At 47.2% G+C, this 27,625-nt stretch overlaps 1 protein-coding gene across 7 annotated transcripts in view; it reads right to left on the bottom strand.

The window, feature by feature from the left end:
* PTK2B (protein tyrosine kinase 2 beta) overlaps positions 1-27,625 on the bottom strand; it is a 247,159-nt gene that overhangs the window by 80,566 nt on the left and 138,968 nt on the right. The window contains exon 1 of one of the 7 annotated variants that reach the window (XM_081903790.1): positions 27,471-27,492. The exons of the other annotated variants lie outside the window; for them this stretch is intronic. The gene's annotated coding sequence lies outside the window, so the exon portion shown is untranslated. Of the gene's footprint in view, positions 1-27,470; positions 27,493-27,625 lie in introns of those variants that run through there. 7 annotated transcript variants of the gene reach the window in all.

Raw genomic sequence — 27,625 nt, 5'->3', positions numbered from 1 at the left:
GTAACTTCCCCTGATCTGGGCACTAAACTCTTGTTCATGCAACACAGAATTCCATTAGCTTTTTTTGCTGCTGCATCGCAATGTTGACTCATTTTTAGCTGAAGCACCGTTTAAACTTTCACTCTCCCCGCCCCCGCTCTGCAGTTTTCTCAACTGTGAATTTAGAGGTTGCTGTTGCTCATGTTTGTCTTCACCCCCCCCATGGGATGCAGAAGATGTCAGCAACACTTTTGATCAGAAAAACAAACAGCACAGTGGCTGAAATCTTTTTTTATATTGAGCTATTTGCAGACATTCATGAAACGTGAAATGTGAAAGACCAGCAGCATCAGGTACCCCTTGATCTGCTTCTATTCTAGATAGTCATTATTTCCTACCTAACTTTAAAAAGTGGCTCTCAAGTTTACTTTTGCTCCTCTTCCCTCCTCATCCCTTTTTCCTTTTATGTCATGCCTTTTACGTTGTAAGCATGCAGGAAAGGACTGTCTTGTTTTAACTGACTGTATGCAAGCTGCTCTAGGAGCCTTTTCGCCTGAAGAGTAGGGGCACAAATGCTCCAAAATCAATCATGTGGGTATAAATTTTCCAGAATATTCATAAGAGAGTATTTCCAGGTCAAATCACTCTTGCATGTGCTCACTCTTCGATCCATTCCTTTCCATTCAATGCTGCATTAAAATTTGCACTTGAACGTGTATTTAAAACAGGGCTTGTTTATCAAAATATATCTTTCGAAACATATTCTGTCTCAAAACACACATTCTTGGTAGTTCCTTTTGAGCCAAGAACTACGTTGCAACATTTGGGAAGTGTGAAAGCTGGGAGGTAACCAAATTCCCCTGGCAGGTACAGATTAGATCAGATTGTATCGGAACTCACAAATATAAAATCCCCCATATATATTTCACGTATCTCAGAAAGGACCGTCCTCTTTTTCCATTGGCAAGCATGAGATTTCTAATCTCCTATTTCCACATCTTGAGAATAAGAGCAAGCAACCTTTTGCTACTTTTTCCACCACTCATCTCACACATGGCGGGGCTTGGCTGGGTTGCCTCGGGCGTGCTACAACAGTATAGAAAAGCATGGATAACTTGCGGAACTCTCTGCCACAAGATTTTGCTTGCTTAGAAAGCTTCAAAAGGCCACCAAGGAGGGGGAATTCAGAAAATATAAACGTCATAGTATGGAGGGCTGAAGTCCCCTCCCCTGACACTGTAACCTGAGTCCAAATTAGCTCCTGCCCTCCCTGCAAGTCTGCGTAATTGTATATAGTGCCCTTCCCCTAAACCCCACAGGACTGTCTACAACACAGAATGGATGCTTTTGAATTCTGGTGCTGGAGGAGACTCTTGAGAGTCCCATGGACTGCAAGAAGATCAAACCGATCCATTCTGAAGGAAATCAGCCCTGAGTGCTCACTGGAAGGACAGATCCTGAAGCTGAGGCTCCAAGACTTTGGCCACCTCATGAGAAGAGCAGACTTCCTGGAAAAGACCCTGATGTTGGGAAAGATGGAGGGCGCAAGGAGAAGGGGACGACAGAGGACGAGATGGTTGGGCAGTGTTCTCGAAGCTACCAGCATGGGTTTGACCAAACTGCGGGAGGCAGTGGAAGACAGGAGTGCCTGGTGTGCTCTGGTCCAGGGGGTCACAAAGAGTCGGACACGACTAAACGACTAAACAACAACAACAACAACATGATAGTGAGGCTGATGGGGGGGGGAAGCTTCTCTAGCTAGGGCTGATGGGAGTTGTGGTCCCACAAAGCTGGAGGGCACCCAGGTTGGAGGAAGGCTGGTTAGAGGTACAGACAGACATGAGCCAGGACAAATATTTCATTCTAGACTGTTACACGGGATCTCCCAGTGAAGGATGGGTGTGTACAACCAACACAGGACAGCCGCTTTGCTGGAGAGCAAGATGAGGAGGCAGGAGAGAGAGAGAGAGAAAGAAAGAGAGAAATTCATCCCTTCTCACCCAGTTTTCACAGCTCTGTTTATTTTGGGCACCAACCAGCTGCCTTCTCCCAATTAAACCTCCATATCTGGAGCAGAGAGTTGCATAACTGAGATGCCCAGATCTGAATATTCCCAGCTGGGTGGGGACAAAGGGGCGCGTGCTGAATTTTCTCCCTCCCAATTTCCATCAATTTCACTCTCCTCCCAAGCCCTGCCCAGCTGGGTCTGAGTCCCAGCTTAGCCACCCCCACAACAGCAAGCGTGCAGCAAGGCGAGAGATCCTCTAACCATAAGCAGAGTGCCTTTTCCTTCTCAGGGAGCAACTGCAAGCGCCTCCATCCCCTTCAGCCGTTTGGGGAGAGGCGTCTTGTGTTCGAATCCTGCTGGCTGGTTTTCCACAGGCGTGTGGCTGGCTACTTTGAGAATGGGAGGCTGGACTAGGTGGGCCATTGGACTCATCCAGCAACCTCTTCTTATTGCTCTTACAGGATTAGAGGCAGAACTGCGAGGGATGGAACTGGGTCAGAGGAGCACAGATTGATAATTGGGATCCTTCCACACACCCCTCCAAAAACACACACAAAACAACCTATAAATTCTGCTAGGCACAAAGGCCCAAGGCAGTATGTGTCTGAATACGACTAGCTGGGAATTGCCAGAGGGGAGAGCGCTGCTGTTGTGCTCAGGTCTTCTTGTGGGCTTCTTCGAGCCCAAGCTAAGGATGGGGGAAGAATTTGGTTCGGTTCTCTTTTAAAATCCAACATTCCGAATTTGCACCTTCCAAAGCAACCAGCCCACCGGAACACAGACTGCCCGTCCCAATCCACACCTCTCTGAATTTTGCAGAAAGTATATGCAGAAAAAAATGAACATATTAAAGTGTGTGTCTGTTAGTGAAACTAACATAAACCTGGGAGAAACCCACGATTCTTTCAAACCTGCCTGCCCTGTGCAGTTTTTGCCTTGATTTGTTGGTCTTCAGCCCCCAACTGATCCAAAACACAAGTTTGGGCAAATGCGCTTGGCCACATCTTCCCCTTGTCGCTCTTGCCTCTCTTCTTCCCTCCATTGTCTTATTCACTGCCTCCTGTGGCAGAGAGTTCCACAGTTTAACACTGTATTGCATGAAGGAGTCCTTTCTTACATCTGTCCTGAACCTTCCAAAATTCAACTTCATTGGATATCCGTGAGTTCTGATGCGATGAGAGAGAGTGAGAAAAACTTTCCTCTATCCACTTTCTCCATGCCACGAATAATTTTATGAACTCCTATCATGTTGCCTTTTCTCCAAACTAAAAAGTCCTAAATGCTGCAAACTTTGGAGTCACTCCAAACCCTTGATCCTTCTGGTTGCCCTTTTCTGAAATTCTTCCAATTGACTCTACAATATCCTTTTTGAGGCGTGGTGATCAGAACTGCAAGGTAAAGGTAAAAGGTAAAGGACCCCTGGACGGTTAAGTCCAGTCAAAGCTAACTATGGGGTTGCAGCGCTCATCTCACTTTCAGGCCGAGGGAATCAGTGTTTGTCCACAGACAGCTTTCTGGGTCATGTGGCCAGCAGGACTAAACTGCTGGCGCAACGGAACACCGTGATGGAAACCAAAGTGCACGGAAACGCCATTTACCTTCCCGCCGCAGTGGTACCTCTTTATCTACTTGCACTGGTGTGCTTTCGAACTGCTAGGTTGGCAGGAGGTGGGACCGAGCGACGGGAGCTCACCCCGTCGCAGGGATTCGAACCGCCAACCTTCTGATCAGCAAGCTCAAGAGGCTCAGTGGTTTAGGCCACAGCGCCACCCGCTATGCACAGCACTGGGGACTGGGGGGAAGATTTTCGGTACAAGGGACCCCACAGAGAGCCACCTGACCGCTGCCAGGCCTGAGGTCCTTCAACACAACCAGGCCCCACAGGTTCCTGCCTGCTCCAATTTACCTCTGGAATAATCCAGGCAGGACATTCACGCTCTCCAGACTCCAGTCAGTGCCCCGGCACATTCCTGAACCTCTCCGAACAACCCAGATCTTTCTGGCTGGCTTGAACTCCCTCCTTACACCCTCCCTGCCTGCCTCGTAGGCATAAAAAAATACTAGCTTGTTTATTCCTAAAGCTTGGGGTAAGGAAGGAAATGCACGGGCAGAATAGAAGCAGACTCTGCCTGGAACACCATGTCGTTCTTCACACCCACGTGCAATCTCAAAGCAGCAAGTGAGCGAGCTTCAGGGTTCCACAGAGGTCTTCTTCAGTTGGATGCTACACAAAACCGGTGACGGGGAAGGCAGAGGTGTTGATGGCAGGAGTGACACACAAACACACCAAAGCTATGTTTTTTTGGGTGTTGGGAGAGGAAAGGCGTTTGAGGTGCCGGTGGCAATAGAAGGACTAAGAAAAAACTGGGGTTTAGCAGAGAGATGTGAAGGTTTCAGATTACGTATTGCAGATGAGCAAACTGACACATAAAGAAACGTGGGGGTTTGGGGGGGCGGGGCGTGCAAACAGAGTTTTGCATGTGGAAAAGCTCTGTCTAGATGCCTTACTGCCAATGGGATCCACACTTGTGTTCCGGCCAACCCACTTTTGAGGGATTTGCAGTGATTGTGTGAACCTGCTCTTAGGGGTATTTTACTCCTTCGGCTGCAAACCCATCAGATGGAGACTCTTGATATGCAAGAAGGCCTTTGCACAAACGTCACAGCAGGTGTTATGTACCGAGTGGAATAGGATTCAGAATGCAGCAGTCTGATTGGTCCTAGAACAATAGGATTCAGAATGCAGCAGTCTGATTGGCCCTAGAACAATAGGACCCAGAATGCAGCAGTCTGATTGGTCCATAGGAGCCACCCACTCCAGCTCCAGATGGAAGTGAATCCACAACCTGATTGGCCTACAGGAGAATCCTGGAATTAGCCAATCACATGGGGCCCATTGTGTAAATAATGTATATAAAGCAGATACTTTGGGGCAACTTCCATTCCTCCTCACCACTATGAGCTGAATAAAGAGCATGAAATCCACTCTCGACTCCGAGTATATTTTAGCAGGCAACCTGGAGCAGCTACCAGGACTGCTTACAGGCTGCAATTTTGCAGGAGGGGTTCAACTTGCATTCCAGCACAGAGAGGTTGCACAGTTAAAGAGGGACGCAGAGCTCTGGGGAAAGCCTTGCTCCAGCGGGTGCCAGGTCCCAATTTCTGAAAACAGATCAGGACGAATGCTCAAATAAGCAGGCCTCCAGAAGAGCCCCAGTAGCGTACTCAGCCAATCTTTGGATTTCAGATGAGCATGCCTGTGTGATACACCCATTGGTCGCATTCACACGTTATGTTTTAAAGCTTACAGGGAAGAAAAGCAAAGGATAACTCTGGTGCACCTGCCAAAGGCAGGAACGAGCTTTCACTTTGGGTGCTATTTTGGGACTGATTGTCCCGTGAGAACCCTACGAGTCTGCACACGGACGTAGGGGTTGCGGCTTTGCGGGAAGATGTGGCGACTTAGACAGGCGAGTGAGTCATGTCGTGCTGCTCAACTTCTTCCTGGCACCCTCTGCCCCGCCCTGCTTCCACTCAGGTTAGCTCCTTGCCGTTATCGGACTCTGTTGGTCTGATTCCCCACATCCTCTGAAGCCACAGCACATGGGTGCCCTTGCACATGCGCCCTCCCCCAAGGCCATTCCTTACCCTTTCCCCCTTCTAAATGGAGCAATGGCACATGCAACTTTAGCAAAAAGAAATAAATGAAAAAATGAGAATGAGGGGGTGGATTCCGTGTTGCTTAGCGACACTTGTGCCTAGCGACCAAAGTGCTTAGCGACCGAGGAAGGACCTGTGATCTGTCCTTCCCTCTCGAAAGAGTTTTCTGCAGCAGAGAGACCTTCCCCTCTCTCCCAACACTTCCTTCCCAGCTTGCTTGCATTCTTCTGGCTGATAAAGGTTACCAGGAAACATGCCCACTCCTGGCTCATTGCAAAACACACACACAGAGACACAAACGCACAGACTCATGCATGAACACACAAACTCTCCACCTTGCGGGGGAGGTTTCCCAGCAGCCTGGCACTTGCCGCATTTTGCAGGGGGCTTAAAGCTTTAATGCTTCTCAAGAAAAAGAAAGGGAACTTTGGGGGGGGGGGTTTCCCCCCATGGCAAGGGAGACTATGGGTTTGGATTGGGCCTGGGGAGCTGGAGATCGATCAGGCAGACACAACGTCGTCAAAGGGGGAGATAGGAAGCTGCCTTATATACTGGGTCAAACTCTTGTAATAATAATAAAAATTAATAATAATAATAATAATAATAATAATAATAATAATAATAATAACCTAGACAGCATCTTAAAAAGCAGAGACATCACCTTGCCAACAAAGGTCCGTATAGTTCAAGCTCTGGTTTTCCCAGTAGTGATGTATGGAAGTGAGAGCTGGACCATAAAGAAGGCTGATCGCTGAAGAATTGATGTTTTTGAATTATCTTGCTGGAGGAGACTCTTGAGAGCCCCATGGACTGCAAGAAGATCAAACCTCTCCATTCGGAAGGAAATCAGCCCTGAGTGCTCACTGGAAGGACAGATCCTGAAGCTGAGGCTCCAAGACTTTGGCTACCTCATGAGAAAAGAAGACTCCCTGGAAAAGACCCTGATGTTGGGAAAGATGGAGGGCACAAGGAGAAGGGGACGACAGAGGACGAGATGGTGGGACAGTGTTCTTGAAGCCACCAGCATGAGTTTGACCAAACTGTGGGAGGCAGTGGAAGACAGGAGGGCCTGGCGTGCTCTGGTCCAGGGGGTCACGAAGAGGCGGACACAACTAAACGACTAAACATCCAATTCCATCAGCCCCAGATACTATGGCCAATGATCACAGAACCAGAGAATTGTAGCCATCCCCTGGGTGAGATCAAACCACCAACCTTCTGGTTCACAGCCAGGCGCACTGACCAGTTGTGCCACAGGAAAGCTTGAAGAGCAGAATCATAGAATTGTAGAGTTCTAGTCCAACCCCCCATGGTGCAGGAATCTTTCTGCCCATGTGGGGTTTGAACCCCTGACCCTGAGATAAAGATTTTCATGTTCTACTAACTGACCAGTCCAGCAACATCTGAAGGGCCAAAGGTTTCTGAACACCTGGGCTAAGAGCGTTAGTTTGCTAAAGTCGTGGGATGTTCAGATTTTTATCAGCGGTGCTGAGAACATAACAGTTCCTTCTTTCCAACTTTGGAGTATCCCTGTCCATCTGCACCATATCCTCCATGAATCTGTCTAATCATCTTTTTAAGACATCCAAACTGGTGGACGTCGCTGCCTGCTGGGGAAGGGTTGCACAAGATGAGCTAGGGGTGAACCAATGGAGGAAAAGAACTGAATAATATTATAATTTTAGAATACCTAACTGTGACGATACATAGAATGAAAGGGTTTAAGGTCAGTGAGAAAGAGGGGGATTGGTCTGAGAAGATATTGAATTATTTGAGTAGGTTTGAACAAATTGGGGCAATTAAAATGCTAAAAGTTAAATAAACATCGTGGAAGGAGGAGTGTTAACGTATATAAAAGTGTACATATGTGTTATGTACTGAGTTGAATGGGATCCAAAATGCAGCAGTCTGATTGGTTCTAGAACAATAGGATTCAGAATACAGCAGTCTGATTGGTCCTAGAACAATAGGATTCAGAATGCAGCAGTCTGATTGGTCCTAGAACAATAGGATTCAGAATGCAGCAGTCTGATTGGTCCTAGAACAATAGGATTCAGAATGCAGCAGTCTGATTGGTCCTAGAACAATAGAGTCCAGAATGCCGCAGTCTGATTGGTCCTAGAACAATAGGATTCAGAATGCAGCAGTCTGATTGGTCCGCAGGAGCCACCCAATCCAACTCCAGGTGGAAGTGAATCCGCAACCTGATTGGCCTACAGGAGAATCCCAGAATTAGCCAATCACGTGGGGCCCATTGTGTAAATACTGTATATAAAGCAGACATTCTGGGGGAACTTCCATTCCTCCTCCTCACCACTATGAGCTGAATAAAGAGCATGAAATCCACTCTCGACTCCGAGTGTATTTCAATATGGTTGATTTGAATAAGTTATTACTGAATATTGTTGAATATGTATATTATTGAATATTGTATACCCAATGTATCAGCCGCCTGGTGGGGTTTCACTGTTTGTGTTTTGGTGGTTGGTAAAAAATAAAATATAACAATAATAATTAATAATAAACTCTGTGCTGCACGAATAAGTCTTTCTCTCTGTTGAAGGTTTGCAAGCACGAACGGTGATTTAAGTCGAATGGGTTAAACGCCAGGTGATTTGAGCAACTGTTTTGCAAAATGAAGGAAAAAGGGGAGGCAGCCTTAAAATACATTTAGTTGGAATAACACGTGGTCTGGCAGTGTTTTAGGAGGGGGGGGAGCAGAGGGGCTGGTTTTCTCGCTCCCCACCCCCTCTCTTTTGTAATCCTCAGCCTCCTTTCGTCACTTTCTCTCCTTTTAACTGTCTGTTCTGAACATCCAGAACAACAACAGCCTTTGAAACTCCAGCTGGCTAAATTAATCTCAGCAGCATCTCCTCTCCTGCAACACCGACACACACACACAGACGGCCCTTCCTCATCCCACTTCCCCTCCCACACCTGGAACCATAACAGATTGCATAAGAAGCTGTCAAAGAAACACCCTGAGCCATAGTTGGAAGTGCTTCTACACCCCCACCAGCACCAGCACCACGTGCTCCATGTTCCTCCAGCACAAAACATCATCAGGGGTTTGAGCGGGAGGCGGCGATGACTCACCGCCAGCCATTAAGGAGCGGTGCGCCTTCCTTTTAAAAGAAATTAATGGGTTTGCAAGCGGCAGGCAACCTAGAAACAAGGACGGAACAACCTGAAGCTTCCTTGAAAGGCCTTCAAAGATTGGGCTTCAACTGAAGCTCCCGTCTGCCACTGAAGCCTGTTCTTTTAAGGACCTAAGAAGATGCCTGCAGGATCAGGGCCAGTGGCCCGTCTAGTCCGGCGTCCTGTTCTCAAAGTGGCCAACCAGATGCCCATTTTGGGAAACCTACAAACAGGATTTGAGCACAAGAACAACTCTCTGGTTTCCAGCAACTGGTTTTGGGGGCTACCTTTGAAGGTGACCCAGAAACTACAACTAATCCAGAATGTGGCAGCTAGACTGGGGACTGGGAGCGGCCACCGAGACCACATAACACCGGTCCTGAAAGACCTACACTGGCTCCCAGTACGTTTCTGAGCACAATTCAAAGTGTTGGTGCTGACCTTTAAAGCCCTAAACGGCCTCGGCCCAGTATACCTGAAGGAGCGTCTCCACCCCCATCGTTCAGCTTGGACACTGAGGTCCAGCACCGAGGGCCTTCTGGCGGTTAGAGAAGCCAAGTTACAGGGAACCAGGCAGAGGGCTTTCTCGGTGGTGGCACCCACCCTGTGGAACGCCCTCCCACCAGATGTCAAAGAGAAAAATAACTACCAAACTTTTAGAAGACATCTGAAGGCAGCCCTGTTTAGGGAAGCTTTTAATGTTTAATAGGTTATTGTATTTTAGTGTTTTGTTGGAAGCCGCCCAGAGTGGCTGGGGAAACACCAGAGTGGCTGGATATAAATAATAATATTAATAATAATAATAATAATTTTCAGAAGCATTGCTGCGTCTGACCAGGGAGGCAGAGTTTAGCCATCAAGGCTAGCAGCCCAATTCCTCCAGGAATTTGTCTCATCCTTGTTTAAAGCCATCCAAGGAACAAGAAAGGAGATTCCGTCTAAACACTGGGAAGAACCTTGTGACAGTAAGAGCTGTTCAGCAGTTGAATGGTCTCCCTCAGGAGGTTGTGGAGTCTCCTTCCTTGGAGCTTTTAAAGCAAAGGTTGGTTGATCATCTGTCATGGATGCTTTAATTGAGATTCCTGCCTTGCAGAGGGTTGGACTACATGACACTTGGTGTCACGGGCCATCAAAGTCCAGGCAGGTGACGTCAGGACTGGGGGCAAGATGGCAGGGTAGAAGCAGGAATGGGAGTCCAGAAGCCAAGAGTTGGGAAGCCAAGAGACTGGGGGTCAGGAAGCAAGGAGTCCCAAAGGCTGGGGTCCGAGGATCAAGGAGTCAAGGTACCAAATGCAGCAAAGAAGGAACAGTGTTGCTGTGGCAAAGAGCCGAAGGGAAATGCTGACCTTATATCCCTTCCCAGCTCTTGCCACCAGGTGCTGTGAGTTACCAAGCGGCATCACCTGTGCGGCCGCGCCTTGCCTCTTCAGAACAAACTTAGGAAGGCCCCAGTCCTGCGAAGCCCTACTGGTCACAGGGACTGGCTCCTGCAGGCACACCTGACACTCAGGGTCCCTTCCAATTGTACAATTCTAAGTTTGCATCCATTACCTCCTCCTGTGGTTCAGCTATGCGCTGTGTTCTTTTGTCTGCCTCAAATTTTCCAACATTCACCTTTATTGGATGTCTGCAAATTCTAGTGTTAGGAGAGACGGAGAAAAGGTTTACCTCATCCACTTTCTGCAGGCCTTGAAAAATCCTATAAACTTCTACGGTGTCCCCTCTCACTCATCTTTTCTCTAACTAAAAAGTCCCAAACGATGCAAACCTTTCCTCACAGGGGAGTCGCTCGTTGATCATTCAGGTTGCCCTTTTCTGAGCCTTTTCTTTTTCAATTTTATTTATTTATACAACAAGGAAAAAAACACACAAAAAAACACAAATATCAAATTACACACAAATTACAAAAATAACCATAGACACATAATTTTCTTGGCAAACAATAAAACATCTATTGGTCTTAACACTAAAGACCCAACTTCCCGTCTATTCCATATTTCAAATTCATAATATGAATTTTCTGAGCCTTTTTCAATATCCATTTTGAGGGGAGGCGACCAGAACGTCACACAGCCCCGCCCCGCCCCCTGATTTCCTCCAATCAGGGTCTTCTTCTGGACCTGCCTTGTGCTTCTTGCCTCCCGCCTTTTACTGCCTCAGCCTTCCCTCGCCGTCATGATCAGTTGCTGCCACAGATGGTCCCCGATTTCTCATTTCACAGCCTCCAAATGAAATAATAAAAAAAAGTATTTTGCTGTATCCAGTACAAGAAGTTCTGCATCTCTTATTCCTGTTTTCTTTTTCTTTCCTTCGCTTTCTATTTTTAGCGGACTCCATTCTTCATGTCAAACTGCAACCGTGAGGCTGGCTTGGGGGAGAGGTGGGCGGGCGGGAGGAAGGAAGGGGGTAGGCGAATCTGTCAGATTTCTCTCTTTTTTTTCCATTTTCTCGGTCTTGTCTTCAGTTCTCCACATTTCTACATCAGTTTGTGGAGGTTTTTTTTTCAAAGCCTCTGTGAAAATTCAGCAGCATTTGGCTGCAAATTTCTCTGTGTGTGTGTGTCTCCACACACACACATTTTCTCTAATACACACATTTTTTTGCAAAGCACTATCCCTAATACAAAGCTATTGTGGTTAATGTTCACGAGTATTTGCTTTTCAGTTTTACTCTTCCCCTCAGCATATGCATTTCTGTTGTTAACGGAAAAATCCGAGGGCTCCCTTGGACAAAAACAAAGACACCAACCAGGATAACTTGGAGCAAAACAGCAGCCTGTAGGCTTAGCCCTTATTGATCTGTTGCAACAGGGTGCTCCTCTCACTTGCAGGAGAGAGGAGGGACCCAGAAAAATGGTGTGCAAGGCCTTATGAAGACTTTTGAAATTGCCACCCTGTAGATCAAGACCACCCCCAGTAACATCATACATACATCAAAGAAGCGGTGTAACCTAAGACCACCCCTCAGATACATCACAGAAAAGGCAGTCTAAAACAGAAATTTAAATATTGTTTTACTCCTGTTGTTGTTTATCTCCTGTCTGGCAGGTTACTTGATTGGATTGCCTGGGGATCCTGGCCAGTCTTTTGTAGTGATAAATACTTAGTTCCTGGGCCAGGTCACACCCTATTCAAACACAGACATGCCCTTAAGACAGGATTTGTGAAGGAAAAGACAATGGGGAGGCTTTTCCAGTTTGACCTTGCAGAGAAAATATTTGCTCAGTTTAGGAATCAAAATGGTTCCAGGTTGGCCTTCCTGTGCTGATCTATGTATGTGCTTGGTTGGTACACTTATGAACATTACCATATATCTAAGACCATAAAATTCCTATCACACTGTTACATTGCTGGGCTGGAGAACTGCACTACAGAATTCAGAGACGTGCAAATTTCAAAAAAAATGGCTGTGTTTTGGTTCCCATATTGTTTAGGTAGGTTCACCTTTAAATGCAAGCTGCATCGGATTTCTCTCGGTTTCTTAACAGAAGTATCACCTGGTAGATTTCTGGGATATTTGAAGTAGATTTGCGAAGGGTCTGCGGTTCTCAATCGTTTAACACGGGCAAACAACAAAATGGCTCCCCACCCCCTTCCCCCTCAGAATTAAATCCCTGCACCCTGTTATTATTCCGCAGGAGGTGCATAAGGGAACATTATGTATATTAAAGTGGATTAATGCACACTGTTGCCCCAGCATGACAAACCCACTGAAGAAGAGAGAAAAAACAAGATTTATTATTTTTTTTTGCATTGAGGAAAATGCAAGGAGAAGCCTGGGATGAACGAATGACTAACAGGAAGACATGCAAACACTTGACAAGCAAATTGGGAGAAGAACATAAGGAGAGACTGCTGGATCAGGCCAATAGGGGCCTATCCAGTCCAGTCCAGAATCCTGTTCTCACAATGGGCAACTATATGCCCCCATGTGAAACCCCAAGCATGATTCAAGCACAAGAGCAAATCTCCCCTCCTGTGGTTTCCAGCAGAGGGTACTCAGAAACAGTACAGTACAGTATGCTTGTGAAACATGGACCACTTATAAACGCCATCTCCAACTCCTCAAAATATTCCATCTCCAAAAATTTTAACACAGCACTTGGGAAGACAGGCAAATGAATACCAGCGTACTGGAAGAAGCAAAGATCACCGGTGTCAAAGCAAGGATTCTTCAACATCAACTTCGTTGGACTGGTTGTGTTATAGGATGCCTGATTATCGTCTTCCAAAGCAACTACAGTGGTACCTTGGGTTAAGAACTTAATTCGTTCTGGAGGTCCGTTCTTAACCTGAAACTGTTCTTAACCTGAAGCACCACTTTAGCTAATGGGGCCTCCTGCTGCTGCCGCGCCACCGGAGCACGATTTCTGTTCTCACCCTGAAGCAAAGTTCTTAAACCGAGGTACGATTTCTAGGTTAGCGGAGTCTGTAACCTGAAGCATCTGTAACCCGAGGTACCACTGTACTCTATTCTGAACTTAAAAATGGAAAGCGTAATGTTGGTGGGTCAACAAAAGAGGTTTAAACACTGTCTCCAGGCAAATTTTAAAAATGTAGTATAAACACCAAAATTGGAAAACACTTGCCTGCGAACGCTCCAGTTGGAGAACAGCCTTGAACAAAGGTGTCATGGGCTTTGAAGACACTCGAACCCAGGACAAAAGGGAGAAACGTGCTAAGAGGAAGGCATGCTTGGCAAATCCACACTGTGATCAATTCCTGCCTAGAAACCAATGTCTCCACTGTGGAACGACGTGTGGATCCAAAATTGGCCTCCATAGTCACCTACGGACTCATTGTTAAAACTGTGTTAATGGAAGACAATCTTACTGGGCTACGAGTGATTGCTAAGGAAGAAGGAAGAAGATTCAGAAACATGAATGCCTCCAGTCGTGGAAAGCAGAGCACAGCCATCATGTCTAGCAGCCTTCTCTTCCATGAAACGAGTGCTCATTGTCAGATACCCACCCCAGAAACAGATGAGTGAATGCTTAGAAAAGACCAAACCTTCACATAAGTTTTGTATGAGGAAATCTGGATGAATGCTTATAATAAACATCATTCGTCTGCAGGAGCCTGTGGCATAAGTCTCTTGCACTTTGCTCTGGCTGGTGGATTTCAGGCTCCTGGTAAAAACAACCACAGCAACATGAAGTAGATTCCACAAGCCCAAAATCTGCCCACCCCTGGTTTAAAGGAAAAGTAAAGGGACCCCTGACCATTAGGTCCAGTCGTGGCCGACTCTGGGGTTGTGGCACTCATCTCGCTTTATTGGCAGAGGGAGCCGGCGTAAAGCTTCCGGGTCATCTGGCCAGCATGACTAAGCCACTTCTGGCGAACCAGAGCAGTGCACAGAAATGCCGTTTACCTTCCCGCCAGAGCGGTACCTATTTATCTACTTGCACTTTGACGTGCTTTCGAACTGCTAGGTGGGCAAGAGCAGGGACCGAGCAACGGGAGCTCACCCCGCCGCGGGGATTCGAACTGCCAACCTTCTGATCGGCAAGTCCTAGGCTCTGTGGTTTAACCCACAGCGCCACCTGCGTCCCAATAATCCTTTCTTCTGAACCCCTCAGCAAGCTAAGAATGAATGACTTCTGCCCAGAGCTTGCATTTCCTGTCAGCTTGCAGGAAAGTTCTCCAGAAGTAAACAGGAGACGCTTGCAGGCGACTGGCGCTCTGCCACAAGGCCTGCAAAGCCCTATCACTTTTGGTTTCTCTTAGCTTCTCATTTTTCTAGCCTCAAGGTCATTTTTAAAAATGTCCTCTTAAACATTTGTTATATGCAAATTTGCCTGACACACACATTTTGCAAGCTATTTGCCTTCATATTATGTATTTGCATGTATTATCTTAATGAATGTATGCATTTTTGTGAATGCTCTTTCCTAACATAAATACTTGCAAATGCATGATTTGTTTGGAGAGCTGCATTACAAAATTCGGGACAGTAGGAATTCCTTTTGGCTCGCATATTATCTCAGAAAGTGTGAATTAGGTAGCTGCGCATTGGAATCTGAACAAGGCCGAATTCCTCCTCCTCCTCCTCTACACCAGGCTAGTGACCAGAAGCTGTAACCCAAAACTTGGGATCACCACCAGACCGCAGGCGAAAGTCTCTGTGCTTCTGCTTTCATTTTCTGAAAAGTGGAACCCAGATTTAGAAATCTCTGCTGACATCATCCAGAATTTTACAGCAGGGAGGAAAACCTGATGAATTGATTTTTAAAACATTTTATCAGCCACAAAGGTGCACTGCATAGATTGACAGATAAGAAATGAATGTAGCAACAGAATCCTTTTGCACTAAAATCTCCCAAGATGCATAATCTAAAAACAAAGAAGGTTTGGAACCACTGGAGCCGTTTGGAACCATTCATAAGCAAACTTGATGCATTCACTTATTTGCAAAGTAGAACAACCACAGTTAATCAAGAAGACAAATCTGGAGGCAGCCCTCCGAGTATGAACTGTTTGCACGCTTGGAACAAGAACAGTTGTGATAGAGAGGAGAGGCCAGAAAGTAAAGCATGGAAACGTGTTGGTTACCCCCCCCAAAGCCCCCGGGAGGCAGAATGCCTACGAGAAACCCAAGACACAAAATCCGGGAGTGCATAGACACTCACACGCCAATCATGTGCACAGAAAGATTCTGAACTCAAGAAGCTGCTTTCTCCTGAGTCAGCATTGTTGGCACGGACTGGTAGGGGAGCTATAGGATTTCAGGTAGGAGATGTTATGTTAGGATACTGTCGGGGAGACGGGGCCATCAGGCAGGTCCCCCGCTGGCTCCAGCCACCGGCCGGCAGCCGGACAATCACTGGTCTCCCTTGGAACAGCATCAGTCAGCGACACGAGCCTCAGATACGTTTAGAGACCCGTGCACGCTCTGTCAGCAGAGTGAATCGATCTTCTCACAGCAGAAGAGGCAGACAGAGCCATGTGTAAGCATATTTACAGCTTTTATTCAGCATAGTTCAGGAACAAAGGAGAACACGTCTGCTTCCCTTCGTCTCCGGCAAAACAGCAGTAACACAAAAGCTATACAGTGGTGCCTCGCAAGACGAAAAGAATCCATTCCGCGAGTCTCTTCGTCTTGCGGTTTTTTCGTCTTGCGAAGCAAGCCCATTAGCGGCTTAGCGGATTGGCGCTATTAGTGGCTTAGTGGACTTAGCGGATCAGCTGATAAGCAGCTTAGCGGATCAGCTGTTAAGCGGCTTAGTGGCTTAGCGGATCAGCTGTTAAGTGGCTTAGTGGCTTAGCGGATCAGCTGATAAGCAGCTTGGCAGCTTGGGAAAAGGGGGGGGGAAGGGAAAAAAACCCCGCAGGAACTCGCAAGACATTTTCGTCTTGCGAAGCAAGCCCATAGGAAATTCGTTTTGCAAAGCACCTCCAAAACGGAAAACCCTTTCGTCTAGCGGGTTTTCCGTCTTGCGAGGCGTTCGTCTTGCGGGGCACCACTGTATACAAACTGTTGTTTTGTTTTTTTCTTTTGGTTTTTTTTGGTGATTTAAGTGAAACTCAATATAAAGAAATTAAAAACAAAACAAAACAAAAGCTATATACAAACGGAAGTTCCCAGCAAGTGCTGGAAGTAATCAGGCATGTGACACACAATAGTCAAGCCTGTTCCCTTTTAAGGTGGAATGGAACTATATCCTAACAGAAGATATTCCCAAGTCTGGCTGGAGATCCAGTTGGAGATTGAACCAGCACGACCGTTTTGCAACATGAAGGCCCTGTCTAGAAATATGTGCTGACTGTGTTCAGAGATGAGAGGGAAGAACCAGAGGGTGACTGGAAGAAGAAGAAGAAGAAGAAGAAGAAGAAGAAGAAGAAGAAGAAGAAGAAGAAGAAGAAGAAGAAGAAGAAGAAGAAGAAGAAGAAGAAGAAGAAGAAGAAGAACAACAACAACAACAACAACAACTGGGACTCAAGGCATCTTACCAAGTTAAAACAACACAGATAAAAGGATGCATAAGCAGCCTTTTCTAGGCTGCATCAACATACGTCTAGTGTCCAGATCAAGGGAAGTCATAAAGCTAAAGGGTAAAGGGACCCCTGACCATTAGGTCCAGTTGTGGCCGACTCTGGGGTTGTGGTGCTCATCTCGCTTTATTGGCCGAGGGAGCAGGCGTACAGCCTCCGGGTCATCTGGCCAGCATGACTAAGCCGCTTCTGGCGAACCAGAGCAGCGCACGGAAACGCCGTTGACCTTCCCGCCGGAGTGGTACCTATTTATCTACTTGCACTTGGACGTGCTTTCGAACTGCTAGGCTGGCAGGAGCAGGGACCGAGCAACGGGAGCTCACCCCGTTGCGTGGATTCGAACCGCTGACCTTCTGATCGGCAAGCCCTAGGCTCTGTGGTTTAACCCACAGCGCCACCCATGTCCCACAAGGCATAGCCCCACTCTATTTTGCCTCGCTTAGGCCCCACCGAGAATCCTGCGTCCAATTCTGGGCACCAAAATTTAAGAAGGATGTTGACAAGCTGGACCATGTGCAGAGGAGGGCGGCCAAGATGATCAGGCGTCTGGAAAGTAAGCCTTATGAGGAATTGTTGAAGGAGCTGGGTGTGTTTAGCCTGGAAAAGGAGATATGAAAACCGTCTTCAAATATCTGAGGTCCAGCGCTGAGGGCCTTCTGGCGGTTCCCTCCCTGCGAGAAGTGAGGTGACAAGGGAACCAGACAGAGGGCCTTCTCGGCGGTGGCACCCGCCCTGTGGAACGCCCTCCCACCAGATGTGAAGGAAATAAGCAGCTATCTTATCTTTAAAAGACATCTGAAGGCAGCCCTGTTTAGGGAAGTTTTTAATATTTAATGCTGTATTGTTTTTAACACTCAATTGGGAGCTACCCAGAGTGGCTGGGGAAACTCAGCCAGATGGGCAGGGTATAGATAATATATTATTATTATTATTATTATTATTATTATTATTATTATTATTATTATTATTATCCCATAATGCAGAGCACACAAAGGTGGTTCTGACCTAGAGAACACAGAGGGAAATCTTCCAGCCGAGAATTTTAACTCCCAGCTGGAACACTGCTAGTTTAATCACACCGGAACTGCTTTTTTGGGAGTTCTCATGGATGCCTCTTTCGTTTGCCTCTCCCTGCCCTCCTGCCATCATCATGACTCAGCCCCAACGCTCTGCCAGATGTGGCTTTTGCATCCTGGGCAATCGTTTCATTCTCTGTTTGAACATGTGCAGACAGTATAGCCAACACCAGCTCCATGTTCTGGCCAGGAGCTGCTTCACACATGACAACAGCACCGGGCAGAGAATGCCGAGGGAACAGAGAGTCTCCGTCAATCCTGGCTTCCTGAGGAGCGGGAGAGACACAAGTGGGTTTTGTGTGAACACATTGCGCTTTGCTGCATGCACACATTGAAATGCACCCTGGAGAGGAGCTTATGTATGTTGTGGTCCTGAGAAGGGGCAGAACCGGTGCTGTTCTCGTCGTGTTTTCAAGATGCATATAGCTGTGCTTGGTGCAGAGCAAGAAAGGGATGCAGCTCAGCTGTAAAGGACATGCATTGTATGCCAAAGGTCTCAGGTCCAACCCTGGTGTCGCCACATAGTGCTAGGAAAATCTCCTGCCTGCAGCCCGAGAGAAAGGCTCTGCTGGATCAGTGGGACAATGCACTGTGGGAGAGACCAATGGTCTCACTCCAAATATGAAACCTTCCTCAGTTCCGTCCTGTGATGTGGTTGTGAGGGCTTGCAAGGGCGTCTTTGGTTACGGCTTGGAGACTTGTGGGTTGTGTTGCAACATGGACATGTGGAGAAGCAACCGCACAGTGGTCTTGCCACATGCTGGACACTGCCTGGAGCTCTCAAGTCCATGTTCTCAAGTGGGGGATTTGGTTAACACAATGAAGAAACAGCGTCAGGCACATGAGTGCTTGAAGTCTCTCCATACAGCGTCTGATGCAAGCTGGTGCTCTCTGTGGTGGCCTGGGACTCCGGCTCGGACTCAGAGGAGTCTCAGTCCACACCGGATCCTTTTCCTCAGGTGGCATCTGAACCAAGTCTGGGGCCTGATCCTGAAGAGTCCCAGTCTGCACAGGTTCCCCTGCAACAAACACCAGCTGGGCCGAGTCCGGGGTCTGAGCCTGCCCTGGCTCCAGATGCAGGGATGACCTCGTTGCCTCCAGCTGGATTTTTTTGTGTGGGGATGGGGCGGGAAGCCTATGCTAGATAAATCTGAACTGGACCTTTCAGAAGCCTTCGTACAGATTGTTGACATGCCCCTGCCATGCACATTGAGAAAAACCTGAAATGGATGGATTTGCCCTACCCCCAAACATAACCTCCATTCAGAACTAGAAAGGGTTGGGGAGTAATGTGCCTTCCACACCCCACACCCCATTCACTCGCTCCCGTGGTGACGCTCACAAGCTGAAATACTCGGTGCAGAAAGGAAGAGGTAGGAGTTTCTTCGGAAGAAAGAGAAAAGAGGGAACGCGATGTTCTCTAGCAGCAGCTGCTCTGCTAGAACACTGAGGAGAACGGGAGCCAGCCCAAGATGCAAAGACAAAAAAAATCCTGGTGCTCTCGTGCGCATGATGCTGCTAAAGAAGGCATGGAAATGAAGCTGCCTTAGAGATGGCCAGGTCAGGCTCTGTGTCCCCCTGGCTCAGGAGTGCTGAGTGCATCTTGACCGGCAGATGCTCTCCAGAATCTCGGGCAAAGAGAGATCCGTTTCACCATGAAATAGAGTCGCAAAGTGATTTCATGCTCTTTATTCAGCTCATAGTGGTGAGGAGGAATGAATGAAAGTCCCCTCAAAGTATCTGCTTTATATACATTATTTACACAATGGGCTGCACATGATTGGCTAATTCTGGAACTCTACTGTAAGCCAATCAGGTTGCGGATTCACTTATATCTGGAGCATGATTGGGTGGTTCCTGCCAACCAATCAGACTGCTGCATTGTTCTAGGACCAATCAGACTGCTGCATTCTGAATCCTATTGTTCTAGGACCAATCAGACTGCTGCAATTTGGATCCTATTTAACTCAGTACATAACACACCAGGTCCTTTCAAATCACAGGTGCTGGGGGTTTAGACCCGCATGCAAAGAAGTGTTCTGCCAGCCTGTCCACATACCCAGGGGGACCAACTTTCATTCCTGTAATCTGTGGGAGCACCCCCGGTCCAGGGCTTGATTTAGACTGGATGAGACCCTAAGCTACTGAAGGTAATGGGGCCCTTTATATGTCCAGCTGTCCTTTGTCAACAACAAATTGCCGCTGTTTTTTGTGTGTTGAATATGATGGTACATCTGGATGCGAACGGGATCCATTCCGGAGCCCCGTTCGCATCCTGAAAGGAACGTAACACATGGCAGCACATGCGCGGATCCCGTTTCGCTGCTTCCGCACATGTGCGCGATGTCATTTTGAGAATGACAGATGAAGATGAAGAATGGCAGAAGATGATGATGGACTATATGGAACTTGCCGAACTGACAGGGAGACTCCGAGACCAGAGAGAAGAGACGGTGGAAGAAGTTTAAGGAATATTTGAAAAATATGTTAATATTGAACCTTAGAATAGCTTTGGAAGTGGATATAGGCTGTAGGGTTAGAAGTAGAAGATAAGGTATTTTAAAATAGTATTATTTGTAAGTGATAAAATGTGAAGTTATTTTAAGTGTGATTAAAAAAACCCCAAACATGGTTAGAAATTATGATATATGTAACCTGCTAAAGATGAAGTAAAATGAAAATCAGATAGGGGGGACTTGGGAAAGCACACTTAACAATGTTTAGAAAAATAAGGCTATGGAAAGAATTAGTTCGTATTGTCTTTTCTGTTTGTGTTTTTTATTTGTGTTATAAAATGAATAAAAAATTGGGGGGGGGGAATGAATTAAGCTGACATTTATACGTCTCTGCTATGTACATCCCTGGCTCTGATGTCTACCTTTGGTACTGAACAGGACATATATTAATATCAGTTCAAGATATACATCGTGCCTCACTTCCCTCACCACAGGCACATGCTATAAATATATATATATCACATGCAAACCGCACAGACACTCATTTTGTCTTCCTCTGTCTTGCAAAGGAATCAATGCTCAGTCACAGAATACAACGTGCTTCTTTCTCACTGTGACCAAAGACACCTGCAGACAATGAAATTTCACAGGTTCTTGGGCCCAACAACAGGCTAGGCTGGGCTGCGTGTAAGTTTTATTTTATTTTATTTTTTAATCTTATATTTTGGGCAATCTGAAGCACGGTCACACAGACGAATGTCCCAGCCCTTTCAGAAACACACGTGGAAAGGATTATGGGATAGGATTTCGATGGAGGGTTCAGTCTGAGCTAATGATAATCCCCAGGACTCTTTGGAGAAGCCAGCAGACATCTGAGGTGTGGTGGGTTTTCGTTTTGTAGCATAGGAATATACCAGATGCTGACAGACAACAAGTCCCATCAGGCTGGGGCTGATGGGAGTTGTAGTCCGCCGTGCACACCCCATGCGGTGCAGCAATAAAACTGCCAGCACTTGTGCAAAGCTAAAAAGTAGAGAAATCACCTTGCCAACAAAGGCCTGTATAGTTAAAGCTCTGGTTTTCCCAGTAGTGATGTATGGAAGTGAGAGCTGGACCATAAAGAAGGCTGATTGCCGAAGAATGGATGCTTTTGAATTATGGTGCTGGAGGAGACTCTTGAGAGTCCCATTTTGAATTATGGTGCTGGAGGAGACTCTTGAGAGTCCCATGGACTGCAAGAAGATCAAACCGATCCATTCTGAAGGAAATCAGCCCTGAATGCTCACTGGAAGGACAGATCCTGAAGCTGAGGCTCCAAGACTTTGGCCACCTCATGAGAAGAGAAGACTCCCTGGAAAAGACCCTGATGTTGGGAAAGATGGAGGGCACAAGGAGAAGGGGACGACAGAGGACGAAATGGTTGGACAGTGTTCTCGAAGCTACCAGCATGAGTTTGACCAAACTGCGGGAGGCAGGGGAAGACAGGAGTGCCTGGCATGCTCTGGTCCAGGGGGTCACGAAGAGACGGACACGACTAAACGACTAGACAACAACAAGCATGGTTTTGGATTGGATCGGGGGCCTTGTGTTGAGATTCCTGCATTGCTGGGGTTTGGTCCAAATGACCGCCTTTTATCATCATCTGGAGGGCCACAGGTCCCCTGCCCTTTGAATCCACAGCCAGACTACCAGCCCACATGAGAGGCACGTTTCCACATGTGGCAAAGTTCTTTTCCCTTATATATAACCCATACCTGCCTGGGGCAGGCTCCTTGGTCGCTGCTGACCATTTCAGTCTCTTTCTGTCACTAGATAGATAGATAGATTGCATTAATGCCTCACCTTTTCCCTCTAAGGCAGGCTTCCTCAACCTCAGCCCTCCAGATGTTTTGAGACTACAATTCCCATCATCCCTGACCACTGGTCCTGCTAGCTAAGGATCATGGGAGTTGTAGGCAAAAAAACATCTGGAGGGCCGAGGTTGAGGAAGCCTGCTCTAGGGAGCTCAAGGTGGCAAACATGGTAATAATAATAATAATAATAATAATTAACAATAATGGAAATATATTGAATAATATATAATAATTGAAATATGAGTTGAGAGTGGATTTCATGCTCTTTATTCAGCTCATAGTGGTGAGGAGGAGGAATGGAAGTTCCCCCAGAATGTCTGCTTTATATACATTATTTACACAGTGGGCCCCACGTGATTGGCTAATTCCGGGATTCTCCTGTAGGCCAATCAGGTTGCGGATTCACTTCCACCTGGAGCTGGATTGGGTGGCTCTTGTGGACCAATCAGACTGCTGCATTCTGAATCCTATTGTTCTAGGGCCAATCAGACTGCTGCATTCTGAATCCTATTGTTCTAGGACCAATCAGACTGCTGCCTTTTGGATCCTATTCAACTCAGTACATCACAATCACAACAACAACAACAACAACAACAACAACAATTTATTTATACCCCTCCCATCTGGCTGGGTTTCTCCAGCCACTCTGGGCGGCTTCCAATGCAATATTAAAATAGAATATCCTATTAAACATTAAAAGCTTCCCTAAACAGGGCTGCCTTCAGATGCCTTCTAAAAGTCTGGTAGTTGTTTTTCTCTTTGACATCTGGTGGGAGGGTGTTCCACAGGGCAGGTGCCACCACTGAGAAGCCCCTCTGCCTTGTTCCCTGTAACTTGGCTTCTCGCAGCGAGGGAACCGCCAGAAGGCCCTCAGTGCTGGACCGCAGCATCTGGGCAGAATGATGGGGGTGGAGACGCTCCTTCATGTATACTGGACCGAGGCCGTTCTCCTTCTCATTTAATCCTCACGACAACCCTGTGAGGTAGCTTAGGCTGAGAGAGGCAGTGAGCGGCTCCTGAGGTCACGCAGTCGAGCTTCGCAGCCAAGTGAAAATTTGAACCCTGGTTGCCCAGGTCCTGGTCCAACACTCTAACCACTAGGCAACACCAACCTAGATCTGCACAAGATCGGCCTCTATGGTGAGATAAGAGGTGCTTCCAAACAAGTGAGTATTCTGGGATGGGCACTCCTTATCCATGGGGTTTTTTTGGGGGGCGGGCAACATCCACAAGGCATTCTCGGCATTAAAATGCTAACCTGCAGAGGTCAAGACTATCTGTGATGAGCATGTTCTATCTCCGCTGACCCTGAAGAACAGCTCGCCGGAAGCCACAGGAGGGGAGAGTTGCTCTTAGTGCTCGAAACCGGCTTGCAGGTTTACCACAGACATCTGGCCGGCAGCTGTGATGTGAGCACAGGCGGGTGGACTAGATGGGCCACTGGTTTGACGCAGCAGCCAAAGGCTCTATTTACGTTCTTGCATTCTTATGCAAAGCAGATGCTCTTCTGCAAATGAGATATGGACCTTCCCCTTAAGTGGTCAACTTGCATCTGGACTATAATTAATAATAATAATAATAATAATAATAATAATAATAATAATAATAATAATAATTTATCCCCCGCCCATCTGGCTGAGTTTCCCCAGCCACTCTGGGCGGCTCCCAAACGAGTGTCAAAAACAATCCAGCATTAAATATTAAAAACTTCCCTAAACAGGGCTGCCTTCAGATGTCTTTTAAAGAGAAGATAGCTGCTTATTTCCTTCACATCTAAAGGGAGGGTTCCACAGGGAGGGCGCCACTACCGAGAAGGCCCTCTGCCTGGTTCCCTGTAACCTCACTTCTCACAATGAGGGAACTGCCAGAAGGCCCTCAGAGCTGGACCTCAGTGTCCAGGCTGAACGATGGGAGGTGGAGACGCTCCTTCAGATACCCTTGCTGTGTAAAGTGCCTTTCGCACAGCTAGCTCATCCCCTGAGTTTGGAACAGAGGAAAAGGGTTCCTGGACAAAGGACCATGGTATGTAGCCCTGGTAAGCTTGGCCAATGAGCAGGGATGATGGCAGTTATGGTCCAGCAATGTCTGAGGGGCACTCTGTTGGCTACCCCGGAAGGGCTCTGCTCGCTGCCAGTGTGGTGTAGTGGTTAAGAGCGGTGGAGTTGTAATCTGGTGAACTGGGTTCGCGTCTCCTCTCCTCCACATGCAGCTGCTGGGTGACCTTGGGCTAGTCAAACTTCTCTGATGTCTCTCAGCCCCACTCACCTCACAGAGTGTTTGTTGTGGGGGAGGAAGGGAAAGGAGAATGTGAGCCGCTTTGAGACTCATGAAGGGGAGTGATAAAGCAGGATATCAAATCCAAACTACTACTCCTCCTCCTCTTCTTCTTCTTCTTCTTCTTCTTCTTCTTCTTCTTCTTCTCTCCTTTGGAATCAAGCATTGCCCCAATGCCTGCTTTCCGCTCTCCATATAACTGTACACACATAATAATAACGGTTTTGTTCCCCACCCCCCAGGATGTGGAAAAGTACAGTGGTACTGTATCTTGGGTTACTGATGCTTTGGGTTACGCATTTTCGGCGGCGCACCGCACCGAACCCGGAAGTACCGGAATGGGTTACTTCCAGGTTTCAGCACTCACGCATGCACAGAAGTGCTAATTTGCTCTTTGTGCATGCGCAGAAGTGGCAAATCGCGACCCACGCATGCGCAGACACAGCGCTGCGGGTTGTGAACGTGCCTCCCGCATGGATCACGTTCGCAACCCGAGGTTCCACTGTAAAGAGAAGCAGGTTTCTAGATGCTGCAGGTTTAAAAGCAAAACAAGTGCCATTCCAGAAGACAAAAGGCATGCACCTCAAGTGGCTGTCACCCTCTGTACCACTGCAAAATCTGATATTTCACTGCCTGGGGTGTGGCTGTGTGAGGATGCAGTTCCAGCTCTCCATGCGCAGAAGCCACCTCTGTTTTTCCCAGCCCTTTTACTATCCCCCCTCTCAAACATCAACAAATAATATTTCCCAAATCTGCAAACAAAAAACCAACCCACTGTTCTGCACGCATGGCTGTGCAACCAAGTAGAAGGCAGGCAATTAAGGATAAATTAACGTCAGTGAGAAATGCGTCGCTTCAGGATCAGATTGCTGCAATGCACTCTGTGTGGGGCTTCCCTTGCGCTCAATCCAGAAGTTGCAGCGCTGTTGCCTACAGGAGGGAGACCCTGTCGGAATACAACACCTGCGCTCGGAGACCTGTGCCGGTTGCCCAGTTGCTGCCGGGCAAAGTTCAAGGTGCTACTATTAGTATATAAAGCCCTTAACTGCTTGGAGCCAGTTTCATTGCAGGAGTGCATAACCCATATAGGCCCACTCAACTCTTGTGACCCACAGAACTGGCACCATTCCAGGTGCCGCGCAATATTCGATCCATGTTGGTAAGAAATTCATCTTTTAGTGAGTGTGGCATTACCGAAACTCTGGAACTCACCATCTACAAATGCCTTCACTGTATTCTTTCCAGTGCCTGCTTAAAACATTTCTAGTTACAGGTACCTGTACGTAGCCGTGTTGGTCTGCCGTAGCTGAAACAAAATAATAAAATTCATTCCAGTAGTATCTTAGAGACCAAGTAAGTTAGTTCTTGGTATGAGCTTTTGTGTGCATCCACACTTCTTCAGATACATGCATGCACACGAAAGCTCGTACCAATAACAAACTTACTTGGTCTCTAAGCTGCTACTGGAAGGAATTTTATTATTTTGTTAAAATGTTTCTGTTTAGGAAAGCCTATCCAAAGACGTAGAAGCCGCACATGTGCTATCTCTTCTCAGCTACTGTTGATTTTGATAATCTTTTGAATGTTTTTACATACTTGGCTTTAACTATTTTTTAACAAAAAATGTTTTATTCTATATTTCTGTACACTGCTTAGCCCCTCCCTACAAATAAGATACAAGTCTTCTTAAATAAATAAATGATTTTTTAAAATCTGTCTGTCGCAGCATAAACAACCAAGAGTCTTGTGGCACCACCTTAAAAGCTAATAATTTCATGGTTAGGAAAGAGCCTACTTCACTAGGCTGGCCCGTGAAAGCTGTTGCCACGGGAAAATTTCATTTAGTCTCTAAAATGTGTCACAACATATTGAAATTAAGATTTGTTTTTCAATGTATTTGATAGCTTTGTTTTTTCCTGGAATCAAGAGAGTTATAATTACATCAGGGGGAGTCTGGGTACTTCTGTTAAATGATGGATCAGTTGCATATGTTTATCTACGCAGCTGTAATTTTCATTATACTTAAGTGCCACAAGACTCTTATCTTCGCCTAAAAGTTTCATTCCGATATGATAAAGCGGGGCCTGATCCTGGGAGGTCCAGTGCAGTTTGGGGCCTGATCCAGCGAGGCCCAACACACACACACACACACACACACACACACACACTTCTACTTAGGGCAGTGCAGCCAGCCAAGCCTTGGAAAACCCCGTGCCACCCTAGAGAAACAAAGCCATCAGCCACAAATCTGTCACCAGTGCCTCTCTGTTTCTGGCTAGGAGATGCTCTGTTGCTTAAGTTGTTTCCTGCAAACCTCCAAAGCAACTGCTCTGATTAAAGAAATTAAATCAAGTCTAAATTTCTACCAGCTCAAAAAACAACAACCAGCTTTGAGGAAACACAGATACTGCTGAAAACAATTAGACCCATCGCAAGAGCTGTCCTCCTTGGTGAGCCTGCAGGTTAACTAAGGAGCAGGTTTTTTGCATTTTTCATTCTAGTGATACAATTTAAGATCCTTTCCACATGAGAGAATTGTAACCCAACACCACACACACACACACACACACACACGTACATTGTCTCTGCTTTTCCAGAAGCGCACTTGGGCTGAAGCCATGTGATGAAAACAAAGGCGCCAAGACATCGCAACTTTCGCGCAAATACCCGCACGGCTCTTTTGAGAGCGCTTGCTCAAATGCGCAGCCTGCGACATCTCCCAACATTGTTCCTAAAAGCCGGCAGCGCTTGGTTTTCGGGTTGAAGCCTGGTTGGCAAGCCAGAACACGCAGCGGCCCACGAGGCAGGAGACTTTGGAGGGAGGAACCTTGAAATATGTTCCCCAAGGCAGCAACCACTGTTCCTCGCCCAGCCGGCCACCTCGCCCTTCGGATCCCCACACTGCCTGTTTCTCTCAGCAGCCAGGCTGGGCCTGAAAAGGGGGAGCCTGGCACACCTGGGCACTAGCACATCTGGGGGTGGAGAGACAGCTGGAAACCACCCTTGCCACTGCCCCTGACTGTTTTGCCTCCTACCTTTCTGCCCACCTTGGAAGCCAGGGCTGTCTGGAGGGTCCCAAAGCACCGCTGCCTCTCACGCGAGGGTCCCGCTTCTCCTGGGCACGGGGGGCAAGAGGTCAGGGCCGCAACAGCTGCCTGGTTTTCCCTGTAGGCCACATTCACCAAGCGCA

The sequence above is a fragment of the Podarcis melisellensis genome (genome assembly GCF_964234715.1).
Source record: "Podarcis melisellensis genome assembly, chromosome: 3".
In the NCBI taxonomy this organism is placed as follows: Eukaryota; Metazoa; Chordata; class Lepidosauria; order Squamata; family Lacertidae; genus Podarcis; species Podarcis melisellensis.
This window is presented reverse-complemented; position numbering and strand designations above follow the sequence as displayed.